Source organism: Coregonus lavaretus (genome assembly GCF_964263955.1).
Source record: "Coregonus lavaretus genome assembly, chromosome: 13".
Lineage (NCBI taxonomy): Eukaryota > Metazoa > Chordata > Actinopteri > Salmoniformes > Salmonidae > Coregonus > Coregonus lavaretus.
In genome coordinates this window covers 25,587,154-25,612,704 of record NC_140000.1, presented here as the reverse complement: position 1 = coordinate 25,612,704, position 25,551 = coordinate 25,587,154, and the positions used below count along the sequence as shown (strand labels likewise).

The following is a 25,551-nucleotide window of genomic DNA, read 5'->3' as shown; positions in this document are numbered from 1 at the left end:
TTTACAGTTGGCATTATGCATTGGGGCAGGTAGCGTTCTCCTGGCATCCGCCAAACCCAGATTTGTCCATCGGACTGCCAGATGGTGAAGCGTGATTCTTCACTCCAGAGAACGCGTTTCCACTGCTTCAGAGTCCAATGGCGGCAAGCTTTACACCACTCCAGCCGACACTTGGCATTGCGCGTGGTGATCTTAGGCTTGTGTGCGGCTGCTCGGCCATTGAAACCCATTTAATGAAGCTCCCGACGAACAGTTCTTGTGCTGGCGTTGCTTCCAGAGGCAGTTTGGAACTCGGTAGTTAGTGTTGCAACCAAGGACAGACAATTTTTTTCCGTCCACAATCTTTCACTTATTCAGACATATCAGACCCACTTTTGAAGAGTGATGATTCCTCTTTCACTGTTACATTATTTTGACTTGATAACAAGAAGCAATGATAATAATGCAACTGGTCACAGCCTGAAGTGGAAGAAATTGGTTGCAACAATGCCTGATAAAGTATCAGTAATGTGTAAACTGTCAGATGAATTTCAGTGTCATTTTGTGCAGTTAGTTGTAATGGAAGTGCATGTAGTCATAGATAAACATAATTTACCACTACTGTACATACAGAGAACTATCTGTAATTTATCTAAAAACAATATTACTGTAAAAGCCATTATGCCTTCTTAGTATTCAACTCAGTTTCCCATTACATTTGTATTGTATTTTAACCAGACCTGTTAGTGCATCTTCACAGAGTTTGACTAAAGCTCACAACACTCTGTGGGCAGTAGTTTAGTTCCTCTTCCCACTTTGAAACTGTGTTAAAGTGCTAAGGCCTTGCTATATTTGGTACGTCGGGTTTTACTTCTCCTAAATACTTACATTTAAACTCTACACCATGTTCCTTGAAATATATGTGTTGCTGCTGTAGAAAAAGTGGTGTTAAGTACAAGTCTCCTGAACAGGCCTCATGCTGCAGCAGGGACAGTAGAGCAAACTATCTTTACAGTACCTGTTATCAGTATTTTTATAAGGGATTCTGGATATGGCTTCATTTCTGGTGGCATGAGGCTCAACCTGGTGGATACTCCTGCAAATTCCTTCCAAAGTCTCTCTTCAGCATGCCCCAAACTAGAGATACTCACACAGTTGGTACCTAAAAGCCTTGTAGAGTTATTCTAGCCATTGTAAGTCATAGCTCCATCGAACACCTTTGGGATGAATTGGACCGCCGACTGCGAACCAGGCCTAATCGCCCAACATCAGTGCCCGACCTCACAAAATGCTCTTGTGGCTGAATGACAGCAAGTGCCTGCAGCAATGTTCCAACATCTAGTGGAAAGCCTTCCCAGAAGTGGAGGCTGTTGTGGAGGCTGTTATAGCAGCAAAGGGGGGACCAACTCCATATTAATGCCCATGATTATGGAATGAGATGTTCGACGAGCAGGTGTCCACTTACTTTTGGTAATGCAGTGTATGTCAGTTACCACATTTCCATCCACAATTTTTATTTTAGTAAAGTGATGGAAACAGGAAGTTTCGATACCATTTTTTTAAATGCAGACAGATCATTTGTTGGGGAAATGCCTTTATTGCAAATATTTAAAAAACCACCATCATATCGAAGTATAAACTTGGAGTCAAGCAATAATATGGTGTGTGGTCCTCCACTATAACTCGGGAAACCATGCAGTTTATTAGGCTTCAAACTAAATAAATTATTAACTTCACAAGGTGGTGAAAGTGCATGGTTATTTTGATGCTACTTTGAAATAAATATTGAGGGTCTGATTTTGGTGACATGATCGATGCTTGACAAATAAAAACATTCTCACTCTTATCCATAATAATCTCATCATGTAGACTAGCCTACCAGCACAGCTTACCCGCACGGTATCTGCGAGGTGTTGGCTAGAGCGCACATGCCAAGACCAGAGTAGGCATGTTTTGCTATTTAATGCAACAGTTTTTGTGACAAAACTATCGCTAGAGTTATTAGGTACATGACAACTTAAGTGAAAAAGTACATTTTGTGTGCACTACGCCATCAAGCAATGATTATATCTGCAACAAGTCCGTTTGGTGGAAACCTGCACATTTCATTCCGCATGAAAATCTGTCGCCAATTGGATGGAAACCTAGCTAGTGGGGTAAAGAGTAGAGCTAAAGTAGAATAGTGTTGGATAAATTAAACAAAGTGTTTTCGTACCAATTAATTAGTATCACTTCCCATAGATATCCCTGGGTCAGAGAAGAGGGATGTTGCAGTCTTTCTCTGGATAATCGTTGGTCTGTCCCTCAGCCTTAATGTGGCCCTCCTTGTCTATCTGACCAGTCCTTGTAAATGGTAAGACAACATGACAACCCCACAGTTGAACACATCTGGACATTTTGCATAGGGTCAGGAGGCATAACATTCTTATCATTGTTATATTTAGCTTTTTTTTATCAATACGTTATGCAAAGTAGGACTGTCTGAGAGAGGTAAATTATAATCAAGAAAACTTTTTAGCTCTGTTTGGCAAACTTAAGGTTGAAACCAAAGACCGTAGCCTAGCGGTTAGAGAGGCGAGCCAGCAACCGGATGGTTGCCAGTTCGAATTCCAGGTCCGATGGGAAATGTCTGGTGGGAAGTGAGCTGGCAACCGGAGGGTTGCTGATATCAAATCCTTGATGCCATTGACTGCCATTGTGCCCTTGAGCAACCCCCCACAACAACAGCTCCAGTGGCAGGTTAGTTTCTTTCGTCATTCATTTTGTTCTGGAAGCAGCTCTGCAGAGTGGTCCCTAGCTGACATAGCCAAAAGACATAACATCTGATTTTAAACCGAATTAACCCTAACCTTGCCTAACCCCAACCTTAAAATTAAGCCCAAAAATCTTTGCAGCTGACCCATCTAGCGGAATTCACTCCGTTCTGCTTCCAGGGCAAGATTCATGACAATGAACGTCAACCTGCCGCACAGTTTGGCAGCCCCCCCACACCTCTCCCGAATGTTTATGCATGTGTATGTATGTGTGTCTTTCGGAGGGGTTGGGTTAAAAGTGGAAGTCAAATTTCAGTTGGACCTTGTGTGCAATTGACCAATAAAGTGATCTTAATCTTAAAAAACATGTTACAACTTACTGTACAGTAGATGCTTCCTTTATGTTACTATTTTCAGAACTGCACAAATTGGCTCTAAAATCATATCAGATAACAATGTTTTTGTGACTTAAATAGCAAAAAGGGTGAAAAGAAGAGGATAGTACCTACATCTCATTGGACAAGGCAGACGTGTCTCCCGAATATGACATCATCTCCCCGAATCCCCAATGATCCTCTGCATGTGATAAACTTCTATTTTATTTTAGCCTTTCGTTCAGAGGCTTGATTTTGCTCTTTTATTTCAATGTAAATTATTTTCTATTACTATACGTTTTGTTTTAGTGTGAGCGCTGAAAGCATTTTTATATGAATTAATGTAAACCTTTTTTGGGATGAATTTCTCAGGCTTTTATGCAACAAAAAAAAGCTACATTATAACCGAATGATGTTGTATTTTATGTAAAGGCACTTAAGGAAGCTACGAGTTTTTGTTATCTTCCTCATGTTCAACTATGTTAATCAAAATGTAATGTATATAATCAAGGTATCACATTTGCAAATTTCATCAAGTGAAATGGTTTAAAAAAAGCTTTGTGTGATGTATATTCTGCAAACAATGAGGGGTGGTGTGGGAGGAATAACTATTACATACTGTATCAATAAAGTAATACTAATACATGGAGATATTCAATGTATTCAGGGTGTATTTTCCTTACTGTTTTGGGTATGAGAGTACAGATAAAATATATAGATAACAAACTGAGCTGGTCACATTCTCTGTTGTTTACTTTATTTCTTTTTTGTTTGGAACCAAAGAAAGATGGCTTTGCTTGAGGCGGGATAGACTTGTAAAATAAAAGAGAGTGATCAAACATCATCATAGAGCTCTTATTGTCATTAAGTAATAACAGTGCTAATTTGCAGAAAGATTGCAGAATTCTGATCAGAATTATTATGCCAAAGATCACAATACTAATAATGAATACCACAAAGTAAAGAAAGTACAAATCTGCTTTACAACACAGTATGTGACAAACAAATTAGATAAACATGAACAACGCTTCTCCATTTTATTTCCAGGTTTAGAAATAAATAACCCCCCATGAGGCGTTCAAGAGAACTGATTACAGTAAGTGTTACTAACCGGATGTACATATTGGCATATCTCAATGTTAGTTAACACATCTTGAACGCTCTGCCATTAGGTCTAGTGACTTAACCATGTCAGAACAATTACATAAAATATGTTATTTTTTTTTTTATTTATTTTTTTATTTCACCTTTATTTAACCAGGTAAACCAGTTGAGAACAGGTTCTCATTTACAACTGTGACCTGGCCAAGACAAAGCAAAGTAGTGCAACAAAAAACAACACAGAGTTACATATGGGGTAAAAAAAAAAACATAAAGTCAGAGATACAACAGAAAATATATATACAGTGTGTGCAAATGTAGCAAGTTATGGAGGTAAGGCAATAAATAGGCTGTAGTGCAGAATAATTACAATAGTATTAACACTGGAATGCTAGATGTGCAAGAGATTATGTGCAAATAGAGATAATGGGGTGCAAAAGAGCAAATTAAATAACAATATAGGGATGAGGTAGTTGGGTGGGCTAATTTCAGATGGGCTGTGTACAGGTGCAGTGATCGGTAAGGTGCTCTGACAACTGATGCTTAAAGTTATTGAGGGAGATAAGAGTCTCCAGCTTCAGAGATTTTTGCAATTCGTTCCAGTCATTGGCAGCAGAGAACTGGAAGGAATGGCGGCCAAAGGAGGTGTTGGCTTTGGGAATGACCAGTGAGATATACCTGCTGGAGCGCAGACTACGGGTGGGTGCTGCTATGGTGACCAATGAGCTAAGATAAGGCGGGGATTTGCCTAGCAGTGATTTATAGATGGCCTGGAGCCAGTGGGTTTGACGACGAACATGTAGTGAGGACCAGCCAACAAGAGCGTACAGGTCACAGTGGTGGGTAGTGTATGGGGCTTTGGAGACAAAACGGATGGCACTGTGATAGACTACATCCAATTTGCTGAGTAGAGTGTTGGAGGCTATTTTATAAATGACATCGCCGAAGTCAAGGATCGGTAGGATAGTCAGTTTTACGAGGGCATGTTTGGCAGCATGAGTGAAGGAGGCTTTGTTGCGAAATAGGAAGCCGATCCTAGATTTAACTTTGGATTGGAGATTCTTTATGTGAGTCTGGAAGTTGAGTTTACAGTCTAACCAGACACCTAGGTATTTGTAGTTGTCCACATACTCTAGGTCAGATCCGTCGAGAGTGGTGATTCTAGTCGGGTGGGCGGGTGCTAGCAGCGTTCGATTGAAAAGCATGCATTTAGTTTTACTAGTGTTTAAGAGCAGTTGAAGGCTACTGAAGGATTGTTGTATGGCATTGAAGCTCGTTTGGAGGTTTGTTAACACAGTGTCCAATGAAGGGCCAGATGTATACAAAATGGTGTCGTCTGCGTAGAGGTGGATCTGAGAGTCACCAGCAGCAAGAGCGACATCATTGATATACACGGAGAAAAGTGTCGGCCCAAGAATTGAACCCTGTGGCACCCCCATAGAGACTGCCATAGGTCCAGACAACAGGCCCTCCGATTTGACACACTGAACTCTATCTGAGAAGTAGTTGGTGAACCAGGCGAGGCAGTCATTTGAGAAACCAAGGCTATTTAGTCTGCCAATAAGAATGCGGTGGTTGACAGAGTCGAAAGCCTTGGCCAGGTCGATGAAGACGGCTGCACAGTACTGTCTATTATCAATCGCGGTTATAATATCGTTTAGGACCTTGAGCGTGGCTGAAGTGCACCCGTGACCAGCTCGGAAACCAGATTGCATAGCGGAGAAGGTACGGTGGTATTCGAAATGGTCGATGATCTGTTTATTAACTTGGCTTTCGAAAACTTTCGAAAGGCAGGGCAGGATGGATATAGGTCTGTAGCAGTTTGGATCTAGAGTGTCACCCCCTTTGAAGAGGGGGATGACCGCGGCAGCTTTCCAATCTCTGGGGATCTCAGACGTTATGAAAGAGAGGTTGAACAGACTAGTAATAGCGGTTGCGACAATTTCGGCGGCTAGTTTTAGGAAGAAAGGGTCCAGATTGTCTAGCCCAGCTGATTTGTAGGGGTCCAGATTTTGCAGCGCTTTCAAAACATCAGCTGTCTGAATTTGTGTGAAGGAGAAGCGGGGTGGGCATGGGCAAGTTGCAGCAGAGGGTGCAGAGTTGGTGGCCGGGTTAGTGGTAGCCAGATGGAAAGCATGGCCAGCTGTAGCAAAATGCTTGTTGAAATTCTCGATTATTGTAGATTTATCGGTGGTGATAGTGTTTCCTAGCCTCAGTGCAGTGGGCAGCTGGGAGGAAGTGCTCTTATTCTCCATGGACTTTACAGTGTCCCAAAATTTTTTGGAGTTAGTGCTACAGGATGCAAATTTCTGTTTGAAAAAGTTAGCCTTTGCTTTCCTGACTGCTTGTGTATATTGGTTCCTAACTTCCCTGAAAAGTTGCATATCGCGGGGGCTATTTGATGCTAATGCTGTACGCCACAGGATGTTTTTGTGCTGGTCAAGGGCAGTCAAGTCTGAGGAGAACCAGGGGCTATATCGGTTCTTAGTTCTGTATTTTTTGAAAGGGGCATGTTTATTTAAGATTGAGAGGAAATTACTTTTAAGGAACAACCAGGCATCCTCTACTGACGGAATGAGATCTATATCCATCCAGGATACCTGGGCCAGGTCAATTAGGAAGGCCTCCTCGCTAAAGTGTTTTAGGGAGCGTTTGACAGTGATGAGGGGTGGTTGTTTGACCGCGGACCCGTTACGGACGCAGGCAATAAGGCAGTGATCGCTGAGATCCTGGTTGAAGACAGCTGAGGTGTATTTAGAGGGTATGTTAGTCAGGATGATATCTATGAGGGTACCTATGTTTAAGGATTTAGGGTTGTACCTGGTAGGTTCGTTGATAATTTGCGTGAGGTTGAGGGCATCTAGCTTGGATTGTAGGATGGCTGGGGTATTAAGCATATCCCAATTTAGGTCACCAAGCAGTACAAACTCAGAGGATAAATGGGGGGCAATCAGTTCACATATGGTGTCCAGGGCACAGCTGGGGGCTGAGGGGGGTCTGTAGCAAGCGGCAACAGTGAGAGACTTATTTCTGGAAAGGTGGATTTTTAGAAGTAGAAGCTCAAACTGTTTGGGCACAGACCTGGATAGTATGATAGAGCTCTGCAGGCTATCTCTACAATAGATTGCAACTCCACCCCCTTTGGCAGTTCTATCTAGACGGAAAATGTTGTAGTTGGGGATGGAAATTTCAGAATTTTTGGTGGCCTTCCTGAGCCAGGATTCAGACACTGCTAGAACATCAGGGTTGGCAGAGTGTGCTAACGCAGTGAATAACTCAAACTTAGGAAGTAGACTTCTGATATTTATGTGCAAGAAACCAAGACTTTTGCGATTACAGAAGTCAACAAATGATAGCTCCTGGGGTGTAGGAGTGATACTGAGGGCTGCAGGGCCTGGGTTAGCCTCTACATCACCAGAGGAACAGAGGAGGATTAGAATAAGGATACGGCTAAAGGCTTTAAGAACTGGTCTTCTAGTGCGTTGGGTACAGAGAATAAAGGGGGCAGTTCTCCGGGCATTGTAGAAAAGATTCAGGGCATTATGTACAGACAAGGATATGGAAGGACATGAGTAAAGTGGAGGTAAACCTAAGCGTTGGGTAACACTGAAAGAGATAGTATCTCTAGAGGCATCAATTGAGTCGGTTTCTTTGTGTATTGGTGGAGGGACAAAGGAGCTAACTAAGGCATGTTTAGCTAGGCTGGGGGGTCTACAGTGATATAGTACAATTAGAAATAACCGAAACAACAATAAACTAACCATGTTTGGGCTGAGGCTAAACATAAACAGGATGTAGTACCGTAAAAAGGAACAGTCCAGCAGATATCAGCTGTATAGCTGAGTTATCATAAGGTCCGGTGGTGAAGCACTAGTAAGAGGCCACGGCTAGCGTGTGCTAGCGGGCCAGGGCTAGCAGATGGATGGAATCTTCGTGGTTAACGTCGTAACCACATCAGACGATTTCGTCGGTAGACCAGTCGTGTAGGATCGGCGGGGCTCCGCGTCAATACTATGTGGTCCCGTCCAGTTGATAGAGAGGTAGATATCCGGGAGATGGGCCTAGCTCAGGTTGATTAGCCAGACCACAGCGTCCGTTTTGTTGTAGCCAGCTGGTGGCGATGAATCCGGAGTTAAAGGTCCAGTGAATCAGTGATTCCGCGGAAGAACTGATATGTTCTGGGTCGATAACGCGCTGTGCAGACTGGCCGAATATCCGGTGATCAATGTCCAGTGATTAAAATTAATCCCGCGGAAAAAATCCAATGTTCTGGATGAAAACACCTTAGCTGTGGCTAAAAGCAAGTAGCTAGTTAGCTGGCTAGCTAGTTTCAACTGGAGATTCTAGATTCTAGACAAAGGTAAGTCAATAATAGACAGTCATGACAGTTGACATAAGCTTGACAGCTGACTTGACACTTTCATGGCACAAATCTTTGCTTAAGTCAGCTTATTGGCTTAGCATACAGGAAGCCAACTAATTTACATAAATAACCGATTGTGTCATGACAGTGTAAAGTGTTGTCAGTATTTTGACATCAGTTTTCATGACCGAAAATGACATGTGTTATGTTATGACAGCGTTGTGTCACCCTTATGACAGAGAAGTCAAGTGTTACCGAACCTGTATCCGACTTGCCTGTGTAAACCATTTTTGTAATACTGAGCATGTACATACCGTAGTGTATTTACACATATGGCTGACAGCATAATAGTCATGCAGGATATTTATTTACATAATGTATATGATATGACAACTTTTGATACAAGATTATTAATGTTTGTAAACTCCTGAGCTGCATGTGGGAGAGAGGACAAGGACACACCATGTGTTATAGAGGTCACTGGTGAGTGACAGAAGGTCTGCGTGCCAAGATAGATTGGGGGCCACTTGTGATAATCTTAGAAGGAGTACGTGATGGAATGGCCTAGTTAGGGTGCCACACGATACCATGTATGGGGATACTGTTGTAGGAGATGAGTGACACTCAATGATGGTTGGCAGATGATGGACAGAAGAACTGAGAGATTTTCTATGGAATTCATTCGGATGACAAGGGGGCTACGCCCGTACCGCCTGTCACATGAATCCAGTACTGTAACCATTAAATAATGACTGAAAAAACTCTCCATCTGAATGGTCGAATACTTTCTTGCATCCTGAACTTCTCGATACCAGAAACTCATCGTAACAGTATACTAGTATCCTTTTACGCATCCATATGCAGCTTATTAATATTGTATTAACAGTCATTGTTATCTAGTTATGCCATTAGTGAGCTTTGAGCTCTTTCAACACTGTTTACATACACATTTTGGCCTGCTGTGCGAGTGCTACAGTGGAGTCATGTATGCCAGATTGATCCAAAAATGGATTCTAACCCATTGGTTCCCATTTAAGGATAAGTTAACACTTACCCTTAGCAAAACAGAGAAATCGTCCAAAAATACTAGTAATTAAATCATTGGCAACGGCATTAATAGAACATTCTGTGTTACCCCGGCACATTTCCCCAAGAGCAAACGACAACGTAATCAGTGCTTGTAATGCATAAGAACAAAATAAATCAGGCCACCTCTTGCACGAACAGAACCTTGTGTTTAATGCTCAACAAACCTCTAAGAGTATCCATCTTCTCTCTATATATAAAATCAAATAAAATATTCATTTCTCATCATCATCAAAAGCTACTAAGTCACAGCACACATCACTATTGAACTATATGTGGGAACAGAATATGTGAGATGATGACTGGCTTCAACTGGATATGTACAAGGCGTAACGTTTGTTGGACACTGGTCAGTGTTGACAACCACTGAATCAGGAAGAGAGAGGAGATCCCTCGTTTCCTCCAGATCCAGGGTCAGAAATAGAGATAAGAAAAGAAAAAGCACAAAACACCCCCTTTCCCTAACACTTCGTCTGGCAGCGGACACAATGGACAAGGACTATAATGGACAGATCTAGAACAGGAGCAGGAACAAGCTAGCCTGGTATCCAAACTGATTGTGCTGCGTTTCACAGGAAAAAACTAGTATGCACAGCGTTCAATCTGGTTTAACGAGGCTAGCTATGAGTATGATATAGGGTGACATACAGTACGGGAGCCCCAGAAAATGTGTTACTGTGTCCCAAGCTTGATAGCAATGCCAACAATTAATGGTGTAGAGATGGAAATAGCAACATTGAATGTAGATGATACAGTACAGTACAGTAGCTAACACATTGCACCTGTTGTGAGTGAATTACGAGGCTATAAACAGTAGAGTAAGAGCTGGAAGACCGACAGCTGCTGATAATACAAAGAGCTTTTTACATTGTCCACTGGGCCGTGTTCCGACCCTGCAAGTAGCTACCAGCAGTCCTGGGTGGCGAGATGTGATTGGGGCTCCCCCTGGAGGCCGGGGCGTTGACTAACGGGGACGTCAATTCAGATGAGTCAGGGGGAGACGATGGGGAATCTTGGTGTGATGGTCTGCCATAGAGCACACAAGTTGATAATGCCCGTCTTCTCCCTGTTGAAGGTACGGAAAGAGAGAAGGCCCATTCAGAATCAGAGGTTATACCAGCACAGTGCCACCAATGCCTGTGACACCTCAGAACATAGACCGTATAAAGTGATAACATGACAGACATTGAGAGAGGAGAAAGGAGGGTTAGTTGTTATTGGTGAGCAGAGGTGTAAGACAAGGAGATTGAGGCGGTTTTAACATATCCTGTTAGTATCGAGGCAGCCATGCAACAGCAGTTGTGGAAATCAAAGGCAATACAGCACATAGAAGCGGATCTCAGACAGCAGACGACTGTGGGCCAGATCTGGTTGTTTGGTGACACATACAGTATGGCTCAGTTCTGGCTCCACAATGCATCATATGGCCCAGATCTGGTCCGAATGTAGGAGATTCGAACTGGGGGAGGGTTGTTACTTTGCTTATGGCCCATCTCTGTCTTGAGTTATGTGGCACTAACAACTTCCCATAGTTACTGGGCAACTTTAGGTCTGAATGTGGACCACATCAACCTTGCCAGACAAGGTCTGGACATTTCATGTTAAGGATCCAGTTCAGGACCGTAACACCAAGTGGTTAACTGGGCCAAATGGTAAGTCTTAATATTGTAGATTAGGGCAGAATTTGGGCCATCATATCATTTTGCTGTCTGGGATGAGTGAGGGATGCTGTCTACCACTGAGAACTGGAGTTGGGATTGGGGTGGGGTTGTTTAGGAACCTTACCGTACTCTCCTCTAGAATGGAGGTAAACTTTGAGCCCAGAAGCTCTGTCTTAAGCTGTGCAAGAGTTAGGGAAGAGAAACAGAGACAGAAGAACGCAGAGAAGCGATGAAGTAGAAAACAGTGGTTTGGAAAGGCTATGGTCGCAGCTACTCCAGTGGTACTGTGATAGATAGCTATAGTGGTACTGGAACTCTCAGGCTAGGTCAGTAGTTGGCTGGGGAAGTTTACATTTTCTCTTTAACATAAGAGGACATATAGGTTTTTGATCATTTATCAAAAAACGGACATGAATTGAACGGGTATAGTATAGTATCAGCATCAGCAACGGGTCAGCTATCATTCTCCCGTCTAAGACAGATCTGAGAATGTCACGGGTTACAAAGCCAGAACCCAGAAGCAGACCAGGACAAGGTGAGTTGAAACGAAGGTGAGTGTTTATTTAACAGATTCAAAAGCGATGCTGAATAATCCAGGGAACAGAGCGGGCGGCGGAGATGAGTTGGTGGGGGTGCAGTGGCAGGTCCAATAATGGCTCGGCAGCCGCCGACCACCAGGCAGGGGTTGGGTGAAGGTTCCGGGTGAGTGACTGCAGATAGAACAAAACGGAGGTAAGTACACAGCAAGCCAACAAGGTGCAAAACAACAAAACTAACGCTAGAAGCTCTAAGGCTGATACACTGATAAACATACTGTTCATGGCTAACGATCCGGCAGGGAATGGATGTCAGGTCAGAGTTTAAAAAGGGTGATGATCAGGACCAGGTGTGCAGATCGCTGATGGGATGCAGGTGCGGTTAATCAGGAGAGCTCCCGCCTAGCAACGTCGCCCGGCAACCAGGCAGGGAGCGTTCCAGAACCCTCAGGAAACTGGAGATTCCGAGCAGAAAATGACAACACAGGCAGGAACCGACTCAGGATGCAGGGTTCATGACAGAGAATGGTCATTATCATCATTATCATCATCATCAACATGTCTCACCACTTTCTTCCTCAAACATTGTTTGTCCTTCTTGACTCTGCTGTAGTACAACACTGGGTTCTCCAGTTTAGACACCAGGACCTGCCCAGTGTTGCCATTCGCTCTGGGGGGTGGAGTCACAAGATCAGACTCGGTCTCATGGCCACTAACTAACTAACTCAGGACGACACTCCAAGCCTGGGCATCCATTTTAAAACAAGGGCCTGTTTCTCAACGTAGTTAATAATCTCCAGGCCTGTGGTTCACGGTTGTGGGTGACATTCATGGTTGTGGTTATTGTTTCAAGGGTTTAGTTGCGGTTGAGCTGACACCGTCTCTTGGAGCAACATTCTGTAAAAGCTTTTGTCAGAATGTGATGTATTGCTATAATGCTGAAGCACCTTAGTTAAGTAGGCTACCGTGGCTGTATTGTTAGTATAGCATGTCAAGGATACAAAGCAGTATCAAAGCAGGGAAAAGAGCCTGCAAACTATAGGCTACGGTTAGTCTGGCTTGCTAACACCACTCCACCAGGCAGCCATTTTGGATCTCCGTCTCAGAGGATTTCAGAAAGGGGACTAATGACGGCAAATTAATTGAACTCGCTCTGGCATTAGCATAACTTATGACCATGATTCTCACATCCGTCCATCGATCAATCATTCACTCATGAATACACAGAGGTGTTTTAGAATGGATGGCTAGGCTGAAGTCTTTCCTTATCGTCAATTCAAACAGGAAATGACTACCTGTAACTCACATCGACCCCTGTCACAGTTAGTGAAGGGTGGATACTCACTTCTTGTTGTTATGGCCCACATATCTCACTGCTGCGATGATGAAGGCGATGACAGCCACTCCACCGATGGTGCCAATGAACACTGCCATCAGGTACTTCTCTAACATCGGACAAAAACATTATATTGAAGATAGTGAAGAAACAGAAAATACTGTTTCGCTAGGTCATGGTACTAAAATATAACTTATTTACATTCAAGATAATGCCATTACCATATCAAGCCAATGGGCTATCCAGTTTGTGGTCTTACTTATACAGTCAATCTAGATATCATATAAAGGTACTACACTTCTCATTTCAGTTCAGTCTCTCATGTATGCTCGGCTATACAATGTTTAGCATTTTAATGGTATGCTATTTGTTTCTTTGTTTAACCATAAACCTGAACTTGTGTACTTACTCTCCTGATGCAACTCCAGATGAAAGCTCTCCGACCCGTACATGTTGCTGCAGTGCACATTAACGGCGCTGTTGCCCAGACGCTCACCCTTCACCCGTAGCTTGATCATGCCCGTGGATGTGTGGCCGTCCGTGTGCGTGTAGTAGTTGTAGCACCCGTCCGTGTCGTTGATGGTGATGTTCTTGTCGGGGAGGTAGAACTCGATGGTGGGCTCAGGGTTGCCTGTAGCCATGCAAACATACTGGACTCCCTCCCTCACCACTGTGCACTTGGACTCTTCCAGAAAGACAGGGGCGTCTGAAGAGAGGGTGGAGGTAGGGGTATGACTGATATGTAGAGTGGGATAGGATGGTGTAGTGTGGTGTAGCGTAGTGTGGTACAATACGATATGATATGATACCCTCCCATATGATATGATACGATATGATACAACATTACATGATTTGAAGACCCACTCACAATCCACAGTGATGTTGGGGTGAGCTGCTGTCTCGTCCGTGTTCGTTCTCTGCCAGGCAGCGGTACTGTCCGTCTCCCTGAGTGGTAAGCTCCAGAAGCTCCAGCACAGACACCTCCTCAGCAGTGATGGTGCCCACCAGCTCCCCGTCCTTAAGCCAGGTGAGGGTGGGTGCAGGATTGCCTTGGGTGCTACATTGCAGGGAGATGGAGGAACCTTCCAAAATGGTCAGGGAGCCATTGGCTCACTAGGAGGGTCTGCAGGGAGGACATAGAAGGGATAAAATGTAGAGCGATATGAGGAGAATGAAAGGAGTTGAACAATGGAGTACGTTAAAGACGATAAAACGTACTGTGTATAAACAAGAGCAAGAAGCTATGGGCCAGGTTTATCACATTACTAATACGTCATTATACAGTATATATATCGTGTCACTACTTATAAGAAATATGTCACCGCAAGTCACATAAACTAAAATGTCAGCTTGGTTGACATATAACTACAATGGTTAAATGTAACTATTTTTCATGACGCTGTTGCCGTTATGCCCCACGCAGGTATAGATGCCATCCTGAGCGGGGGTTAAGTCTTCCAGGGAGAGCGAGGCATTGGAGGCCGTGTCCCACAGCAGCTCCTGGTCCCCAAACAGCCAGGAGATCCTGGGAGGAGGGTTACTGTCCACCTCACATTGCAGCGTCACCGAGCTGCCCTCCATCACCTCCGTGGATACGTTCACCCACACCGAGCGAGGGGCATCTGGGGTGAGAGGAAGGGGAAGGTGGGGTTAGACTTGTAAAAGTGACAAGTGTATAACCTGGTTAAACCAGACCCAATGCTGCACTCATCATTTTCTCAAAGAAAAACAAAGGTGAAACGTAGAAAAACAGGTTTGGATGACAGGCTAACATACCCTATGCATGTCATAATCATGCAATTTATTGCTAAATCAAGCTGCTATCCTTCTACTGTAGATGGAGAATAATGGATGACTGTAGATATTGACAATGGTTCTAAAATGTGTGCATCATAAATATATGTAACACTGCTACTATTACATTTGGTGTAGTAGTCAGGATTAGTTATTCTATATTTATACAATCCCCCACATTACATAATGTGTCCCCTGTTGTGTCCAAATGACACATTTCTCACAGAATTTTAGGATTCAACCTACAGGTTCGTTGAAAACGGTCAGTTGGTCATTTACACTTGACGTCCAGAGAGATGAGTCTCTCGTAGACCAGGGTGGTGTTGGGGTAGTAGACCCCCTGGGGGTGAAGGTGAGCGGGCTGGTCAGTACGGTTGTGTTGCTCTCTTCCACGAAGTCTGAGGTATTCTCGGGTTCAGGCAGGTAGTCTGTGTACATCCATTGGATCTCTGGGCTATTCTCTGGACATTTGTGTGTATTATAGCACGTCAACTCCAGTTTCTCGTAAGCGACTATCTCCTCAGGGATGTCAATGCTGGGCTGGTCTGGGGGACAGAGAGGACATAAGTGAACGAGTTAAAATTCACCAATTCACAATATTTACCTAGTCTCATTAAAACTATAATAATTATAATCACAGCTAGGTCAATCCTAGCCTGGTCGCAGATCTATTTGTGCTTGCCAACTCCTATTGTCATTGTCAGGCCATGTAATGCCAAACAGTGTCCACAGCAGTTGGCAAGACATCACAACAGATATGGTACCAAGCTATGGCTATCCAGCCCATAAATGTGACACCTACGATTGTAAACTATCGTAAACATTTTTTATTTTTTTTAAACAGGCTTACCCAGCACCTTGAGCTCAGAGAAGTCTGGGTAGGTGTAGATGTTGGCACGTGTCCAGGTCGGCACGGAAGTAGTACCTCCCTGAGTGCTCTGTACCTATATTACTGATGAGCAGGGTGCAGTTCCTCTGGTGCAGGTCCCCTATGAGCTTGGTACGCCCTTTGTAACTTTCATGCACAATGTCTTGAACACCACAGGTGGGAAGAGCACCACAGGTGGGTATGGCTGGCAAAAGTACCAGATGCCGTGGATGCCACAGTATTGCCGGAAACATGAATCTGAAGGGGATGACCACGCAGGACTTGGTCATGGCCGAGATGTCCCTTGGTACCCATACATTTCACTGGCCACTGACATCTGAGAGAGGGAATGAGGGAGAGGGAGGGGAGATTGGAAATGGGGATATTGAGAGCGAAACTGTATATCAATGAACAATCAATCTACACTACATATACAGTTTCAAATGGAATCACTGAGAAAAGATGAACAGAGAGAGACAAAGCGAGAGAGAGAACAGAGGATGATATCATGAGGTTCTCCCTGGGTGAGCTGGTAAGAGCAGAGACCCTATGTGGAGGAAGCATATGTCTCACTCTTACCACTGGCACCACTGTTTAAGTGAGAGGGACAAGGTTGAGCCATGTGTGCCAGTTGGACCCTGTGTCTACTCTGTACCCTTTTGCTTTAGTATTGTTTGCTGTAAGTTTGACACACTCTAAAATCAATTGGGTCAATGCAGTAAAACCACCAAATCAGTTTTACATTGCAATTGCATATCTAGATTACTGCATTTCTAGTATTACATCTGTAGTCTTGAAGGGAATTTCCACAGTCTGAGTTATTGTGGTGTAATTGAGTAGTTATTCACACTGACAAGAGGGAATAAGAAACATAAGTTTTACCTTTGATGATTAGCAACAGCGGCAGAAGCAGCTCCAAACACCACACCGTGTCTATTTAACCCTGAACCAGAGACCTCTGCAACAGACATCAGACATCAATTACACATCAACTACTTCACACTTTACCATTCTGTTCTGGACCAATGGAGCCCCATGCTATGTGATATATATTGAATATGCCATTATAGTGACATAAGTAAAATATCACCTGTTGTGACATATAACTAATGTCAGTAGTGGTGACATTGTAAGAATATTCAAAGCTAAATATACACAACGCAGAGTACAAGTGGTCAAGAGGACTAGTGGTCAATAATATAATATGCCATTTAGCAGACGCTTTAATCCAAAGCGATTTACAGTCATGCGTGCATACATCTTTTTTTTGTTTGTGTATGGGTGGTCCTGGGGACTGAACCCACTACCTTGGCGTTACAAGCGGCATGCTCTACCAGCTGAGCTACAGAGGACCCCTAGTCAAGAGGACTAGTGGTCAATAGAGGACTAGAGGTTAAGAGGGAATTAACGATCAATGGAAATAGTCGTTTTTCAGTTCAACATCTGTTTAGAATCTTTGTAGGGGTTCCAACCAGGGATTCATAGCTACATGGGCAAGTTTTCATTGGTCCAAATGGTCTATACTTTGAGCCTGCAACAGGATACTTGGGGGTTTGGTCAGTAGCCAAATTCTATTGCAAGGAATTCTAATTGGTCAGCCACATAATAGGCTTGAGGCTATAAATTACATCCTGTCTCTTTGTTCTGTGGAGAAACATTGAGAACAGGGAAGAATGAACATCTACCATCTACTTCCCAGCATAACTACTATTCTCTTTGAATAAATATATTTTTCTCCCCCTGATTTGCTTTATTGAAAAATAACATCAACCGCTAACAACATATAACCGCAATGGTTTTAAACATATTCTAATGAACCTATGTTGCTTTTATTTCAGGCAACAATGACATATGTCAAGAAGATTGTGTGTAAAAAGATGTTAGAAATGACTGAGTATCACCTTGAATTGCAAAATGAGGGAAAAGTAGCCAAGACAGAAAATGTCTGATTCTTCAGCTTGGTGGTCGTAATAGTAGTAATGTTCACTAGAGGGAGCCCAAGCAATCCCAGACAGCTCGACAGCCCTCTGCCTCAACTTGTCTGAAAAGAAAAAAAGAATTGTAGTGAAAAACGATGTCTTTACCTTTATCACATTTGCCATTTGTATGGCATTTGAACCATATTGTTGTTCTAAGCTTGACGTGATCAGGGTGAGTGAAAGTACATGAAATAACAGCACATAGGCCAGTCTGTGCTGTTATTTTCTCTGGGCTAAAGGTGATGCTCTATGTGTTTGCAGCTGCTGGAGATGCTGCTGGAGGGGCCTTAGCTCAGCTGGTAGAGCACGGCGCTTGTAACGCCAAGGTAGTGGGTTCGATCCCTGGGGCCACCCATACACAAAAAAATTTATGCACGCATGACTGTAAGTCGCTTTGGATAACAGCGTCTGCTAAATGGCATATTACTTATTATTATTAAATTAATAGAGTCATGAGTAATGCAGGAAGCATTTGGATATTACTTCACTCGTCCATAGCATTTTTGATGATACAGTATCAGTTTAGATGAAAATGGGTTTTAATTGCCATACCACTACGAATACCACATCTTTACAACTACTAATGATTTCAATATTAACAATACTTTAATGATGAAAGGGACCCTACTTTGACATGTTGCTCTCTCTGTCAGAGAGAAGAGTAGAGCTGTGCAGATGAGGACCCACGTCCTGCCTCCACTGCCTCGATGAATCAACCACAACACCAGGGTCTGTCCTCTTTCATTTCTTTCTCTGGTCCCCTTGTCTGTGTCCACAGGTCTGGAGCACAGAGAGAGTATCGAATAATCTGATAAATAGTGTTATAATAATAACTACACATCCCATTACCAGCTGTGTAAGGGGAATACATAGGCATTCATAACATCTGACATGACCGTTTCTGTCACGTTCGTTTACACACGGGTCAGACCAAGGCGCAGCGTGATAAGCATACATGTTTATTTAAACGAATAAACACACGACAAAAACAACAACCGAAACGTGAAGTCCAAGGTAGCACCCAAACATACCATAACACGGAACAAGATCCCACAACCCACTAGTGCCAATAGGCTGCCTAAGTATTGTCCCCAATCAGAGACAACGAGCTACAGCTGCCTCTGATTGGGAACCACACCGGCCAACATAGATCTACACATACTAGATCTAAACATAGAAAATCAACATAGCAAAACACAACACAAAAATACACACCCTGACTCAACAAATACGAGTCCCTTGAGTCAGGGCGTGACAGTTTCATGAAACGTTTATGATTGTTACAACCTTCTTAGCACATTTTTTCAACTGTAATTTAATACAAGGAGAGAAGATGTCAAAGTCCTAGTAATGCTTTATTTTACGCTAGTTGTCTGTAATTTATTTAGAAACCACATGGTAACAGACTAATTACATACTTTTTACCGAAGTCCTCATAGAGTTTCATTGTAAAAAACAAAAAAGTAACAATTGTTTCTACCAATGACAAAGGAGTTACTAGCTTTGTTAAATAATTGCAAGTGATGTCCAGAGAGTTGCCAATTTTTCCCAAGTACTTTAACAGTTTTTTGAGCCATGCAGAGAATAAGACTGAATCAGCACATCACACCCATCAGAGACACATACAGGGTTCACAGTCAACCCCCCCCCCCCTAAAGGTGCGGACTCCGACCACGCCACATAAACATAACAGGGTAGGGGCCGGGTGACCACCACTTACTCTCCACCTCCCTACTGCGCCCCTGGTCTGGTCTGGACCTCGGCGCGCTGCTTCCCCTCTCCTTCCTCCCACGACGTACCAAGCACTGTCTGGACCCTGGTGTGGGAGACCCCGAACCTGGAGAGGGGCTGACGTCTGGGTCTGGACTGGAACCGCTGACTGGAGCTGGACCCGACGACGGTGAATCGAACTGCTCTGGCTCCGGAGTGGAGCCGCTGACCGGAGCTGGATCAGGCACCGGTGGAGCCGACTGCTCTGGCTCCGGAGTGGAGCGGCTGACCGGAGCTGGACTGGACCCTGGTGGAGCGGATTGCTCTGGCTCCGGAGTGGATCCGCTGACCGGAGTTGGACCGGATCCCGGTGGAGCGGATTGCTCTGGCTCCGGAGTAGAGCCGCTGACCGTAGCTGGACTGGACCCTAGTGGAGCGGATTGCTCTGGCTCCAGAGTGGAGCAGCTGACCGGTGCCGGACCAGGCACCGGTGGAACAGGCACGGGCCATGCCGGACTGGACACACGCACCACTGGCTTGGTGCGGGGAGCAGGAAGGGGCCGGGCCGGGCTGGCGAACGCGCACCACTGGCTTGGTGCGAGAGGCAGGAACAGGCCAGGCCGGGCTGGTGAAGCGCACCACTGGCTTGGTGCGAGGGACAGGAACAGGCCGGGCCGGGCTGGCGACGCGCACCACTGGCTTGGTGCGAGGGACAGCAACAGGCCGGGCCGGGCTGGCGACGCACACCACTGGCTTGGTGCGAGGGGCAGGAACAGGCCGGGCCGGGCTGGTGACGCGCACCACTGGTTTGGTGCGAGGGATAGGAACAGGCCGGACTGGGCTGGCGACGCACACCACTGGCTTGGTGCGAGGGACAGGAACAGACCAGGCTGGCAACGCGCACCACTGGCTTGATGCGAGGAGCAGGAACGGGCCGGACCGTACTGGGAACACACACCACTGGCTTAGTGCGGGGAGCACGAACGGGTCGGGCCGTACTGGGAACACACACCACTGGCTTAGTGCGGAGAGCAGGAACGGGCAGGACCGGACTGGCGACACGCACCACTTGCTTGGTGGGAGGAGCGGGACTGGGTTCCTTTATAAACCCCCGCTCCTTCTTCTGCCTAACCAGCTCCTCTCGCCGTGCCTCTACACCTTCCTTCTCCCTTTTAGCCTCCTGTAGCTCCTCCCTCTGACCGTATAACTCCTGCTCCCTCTGAACCAATAGCCCCCGTAACCTGGTGGCCTCCTCTCCTAACCTGCAGATCCGCCCTGTCGCTGCCTCCTGCTGCCTCGTCGTCCACACCGTGTGCCCCCCCCAAAAAAATATGTTCTTGGGGTTGCCTCTCGGGTGTCCGTCGTCGGCACGGTTGGCGCCGTTTCTCCTCTCCTGCCTGGGCATTTACCTTCGCCCATGGCCCTTTCCCCGCAAATATCTCCTCCCATGACCACCATTTGCCCACCTGTGACATCGCTATACGCTCTTCCTGGGCACGCTGCTTGGTCCTCGTTTGGTGGGATCTTCTGTCACGTTCGTTTACACACGGGTCAGACCAAGGCGCAGCGTGATAAGCATACATGTTTATTTAAACGAATAAACACACGACAAAAACAACAAACGAAACGTGAAGTCCAAGGTAGCACCCAAACATACCATAACACGGAACAAGATCCCACAACCCACTAGTGCCAATAGGCTGCCTAAGTATTGTCCCCAATCAGAGACAACGAGCTACAGCTGCCTCTGATTGGGAACCACACCGGCCAACATAGATCTACACATACTAGATCTAAACATAGAAAATCAACATAGCAAAACACAACACAAAAATACACACCCTGACTCAACAAATACGAGTCCCTTGAGTCAGGGCGTGACAGTTTCATGAAACGTTTATGATTGTTACAACCTTCTTAGCACATTTTTTCAACTGTAATTTAATACAAGGAGAGAAGATGTCAAAGTCCTAGTAATGCTTTATTTTACGCTAGTTGTCTGTAATTTATTTAGAAACCACATGGTAACAGACTAATTACATACTTTTTACCGAAGTCCTCATAGAGTTTCATTGTAAAAAACAAAAAAGTTACAATTGTTTCTACCAATGACAAAGGAGTTACTAGCTTTGTTAAATAATTGCAAGTGATGTCCAGAGAGTTGCCAATTTTTCCCAAGTACTTTAACAGTTTTTTGAGCCATGCAGAGAATAAGACTGAATCAGCACATCACACCCATCAGAGACACATACAGGGTTCACAGTCAACCCCCCCCCCCCCTAAAGGTGCGGACTCCGACCACGCCACATAAACATAACAGGGTAGGGGCCGGGTGACCACCACTTACTCTCCACCTCCCTACTGCGCCCCTGGTCTGGTCTGGACCTCGGCGCGCTGCTTCCCCTCTCCTTCCTCCCACGACGTACCAAGCACTGTCTGGACCCTGGTGTGGGAGACCCCGAACCTGGAGAGGGGCTGACGTCTGGGTCTGGACTGGAACCGCTGACTGGAGCTGGACCCGACGACGGTGAATCGAACTGCTCTGGCTCCGGAGTGGAGCCGCTGACCGGAGCTGGATCAGGCACCGGTGGAGCCGACTGCTCTGGCTCCGGAGTGGAGCGGCTGACCGGAGCTGGACTGGACCCTGGTGGAGCGGATTGCTCTGGCTCCGGAGTGGATCCGCTGACCGGAGTTGGACCGGATCCCGGTGGAGCGGATTGCTCTGGCTCCGGAGTAGAGCCGCTGACCGTAGCTGGACTGGACCCTAGTGGAGCGGATTGCTCTGGCTCCAGAGTGGAGCAGCTGACCGGTGCCGGACCAGGCACCGGTGGAACAGGCACGGGCCATGCCGGACTGGACACACGCACCACTGGCTTGGTGCGGGGAGCAGGAAGGGGCCGGGCCGGGCTGGCGAACGCGCACCACTGGCTTGGTGCGAGAGGCAGGAACAGGCCAGGCCGGGCTGGTGAAGCGCACCACTGGCTTGGTGCGAGGGACAGGAACAGGCCGGGCCGGGCTGGCGACGCGCACCACTGGCTTGGTGCGAGGGACAGCAACAGGCCGGGCCGGGCTGGCGACGCACACCACTGGCTTGGTGCGAGGGGCAGGAACAGGCCGGGCCGGGCTGGTGACGCGCACCACTGGTTTGGTGCGAGGGATAGGAACAGGCCGGACTGGGCTGGCGACGCACACCACTGGCTTGGTGCGAGGGACAGGAACAGACCAGGCTGGCAACGCGCACCACTGGCTTGATGCGAGGAGCAGGAACGGGCCGGACCGTACTGGGAACACACACCACTGGCTTAGTGCGGGGAGCACGAACGGGTCGGGCCGTACTGGGAACACACACCACTGGCTTAGTGCGGAGAGCAGGAACGGGCAGGACCGGACTGGCGACACGCACCACTTGCTTGGTGGGAGGAGCGGGACTGGGTTCCTTTATAAACCCCCGCTCCTTCTTCTGCCTAACCAGCTCCTCTCGCCGTGCCTCTACACCTTCCTTCTCCCTTTTAGCCTCCTGTAGCTCCTCCCTCTGACCGTATAACTCCTGCTCCCTCTGAACCAATAGCCCCCGTAACCTGGTGGCCTCCTCTCCTAACCTGCAGATCCGCCCTGTCGCTGCCTCCTGCTGCCTCGTCGTCCACACCGTGTGCCCCCCCCAAAAAAATATGTTCTTGGGGTTGCCTCTCGGGTGTCCGTCGTCGGCACGGTTGGCGCCGTTTCTCCTCTCCTGCCTGGGCATTTACCTTCGCCCATGGCCCTTTCCCCGCAAATATCTCCTCCCATGACCACCATTTGCCCACCTGTGACATCGCTATACGCTCTTCCTGGGCACGCTGCTTGGTCCTCGTTTGGTGGGATCTTCTGTCACGTTCGTTTACACACGGGTCAGACCAAGGCGCAGCGTGATAAGCATACATGTTTATTTAAACGAATAAACACACGACAAAAACAACAAACGAAACGTGAAGTCCAAGGTAGCACCCAAACATACCATAACACGGAACAAGATCCCACAACCCACTAGTGCCAATAGGCTGCCTAAGTATTGTCCCCAATCAGAGACAACGAGCTACAGCTGCCTCTGATTGGGAACCACACCGGCCAACATAGATCTACACATACTAGATCTAAACATAGAAAATCAACATAGCAAAACACAACACAAAAATACACACCCTGACTCAACAAATACGAGTCCCTTGAGTCAGGGCGTGACAGTTTCATGAAACGTTTATGATTGTTACAACCTTCTTAGCACATTTTTTCAACTGTAATTTAATACAAGGAGAGAAGATGTCAAAGTCCTAGTAATGCTTTATTTTACGCTAGTTGTCTGTAATTTATTTAGAAACCACATGGTAACAGACTAATTACATACTTTTTACCGAAGTCCTCATAGAGTTTCATTGTAAAAAACAAAAAAGTAACAATTGTTTCTACCAATGACAAAGGAGTTACTAGCTTTGTTAAATAATTGCAAGTGATGTCCAGAGAGTTGCCAATTTTTCCCAAGTACTTTAACAGTTTTTTGAGCCATGCAGAGAATAAGACTGAATCAGCACATCACACCCATCAGAGACACATACAGGGTTCACAGTCAACAGGGGGAGAGAGCACACTGAGAGAGAGGTAAACTGTCACTTCCTGTCCCCAGTCTGTTACTCCTCCCTCTAACCTGGTGCTGATGAATTTACATTTTACATTTTACATTTTAGTCATTTAGCAGACACTTTTATCCAGAGCGACTTACAGTTAGTGAGTGCATACATTTTTCATACTGGCCCCCCGTGGGAATGTCAGTGTCATTTTGTGAAGTTAGTTGTAATGGAAGTGCATGTAGTCATAGATCAACATAATTTACCACTACTGTACATACAGAGAACTATCTGTAATTTATCTAAAAACAATATTACTGTAAAAGCCATTATGCCTTCTTGGTCTTCAGCTCAGTTTCCCATGACGTTTTTTACTTTAACAAGATCTGATAGCCATACTGAGTTTGACCACAGCTTTTACAACACTGTGGACCGCAGTTAAGTTCCTCTTCATACATAAGACTGTGTTTAAGTGCCCCCACCCTTACTATATTTGTATAGGTGGGTTTTTACTTCTAAATACTTACATTTGAACTATAATCCCTAAAATATGTGTTGCTGCTGTTAGAAAATGTTCCGATCAGAACAGGCCTCATGCCTCCACATGGACATTATAGTTGTATATTTTCTTTACAATATTCATTACTATTATTAAGGTCTCTGGATACGTCTTCTCTTTGGATGTTCTAAATGTCTGATGGCCTGGTGATTAATCCTTTCAAAATACAACTTTCTTAGATTCCAAGCAACAATAAATGAAGAATACAACAGTAAATGTGGCAAGTTTGTAATCTGTATTCTCAACACATCTCCAAAATTGTAAGGAAGAAATAGCAACATATATATATATATATATATATATATATATATATATATATATATATATATATATATTATTTTATACAGTTTCTCCATTACTTAATTAACAGTTAATCTTAAGCTACCTCTCCATTGTTTACAGTAACTACATCACACATCTTTTTTTCACCACAATATGGAATGGAAATACATACATTGAAGTCAGAGAATGTCCCAGTGGCAGAGTGCAAATTGGCAGGTGAAGGAATCTACAGGAATCTACAGCAATGTACAGAGTGCAATGAGCAAATGTACAGTTTCAGGACGGTAGTGCGGAGTGCATAGAATCATAATATCTCCATATTTTATTCACATAGTTTATCTAAAGTAAAAATAGAAAAACTTATGGACTTTTTCATTCACTTGTCATACAGTACTTGTGCGCTTTTCCATGAAATTCAAAATAATTTTTATGATTAAAAAGTATGCCTCTTAAATTTTTCATTTAATGCATACAAATCTGAAACTTTACTAAGAAGAAAAGTGTGAATTATTTCACATGAAAATTATCTCAGCATAAGCTTAGGAGTGGGGGGGGGAAGAACAGGTGCTCAA

At 45.1% G+C, this 25,551-nt stretch overlaps 1 pseudogene across 1 annotated transcript; it reads right to left on the bottom strand.

Annotated features, from left to right (window-relative positions):
• Positions 1 to 10,632: 10,632 nt before the first annotated feature.
• On the bottom strand, positions 10,633 to 19,277 carry LOC311139994 (myelin-associated glycoprotein-like; annotated as a pseudogene). The gene is made up of 11 exons: positions 19,256 to 19,277; positions 16,734 to 16,784; positions 15,834 to 16,188; positions 15,263 to 15,528; positions 14,559 to 14,811; positions 14,058 to 14,312; positions 13,599 to 13,895; positions 13,199 to 13,298; positions 12,421 to 12,523; positions 11,442 to 11,495; positions 10,633 to 10,722 (listed from the first exon to the last, which is right to left on the bottom strand). The product of its transcript is annotated as a myelin-associated glycoprotein-like (transcript).
• Between the last annotated feature and the right edge of the window lie 6,274 nt (positions 19,278 to 25,551).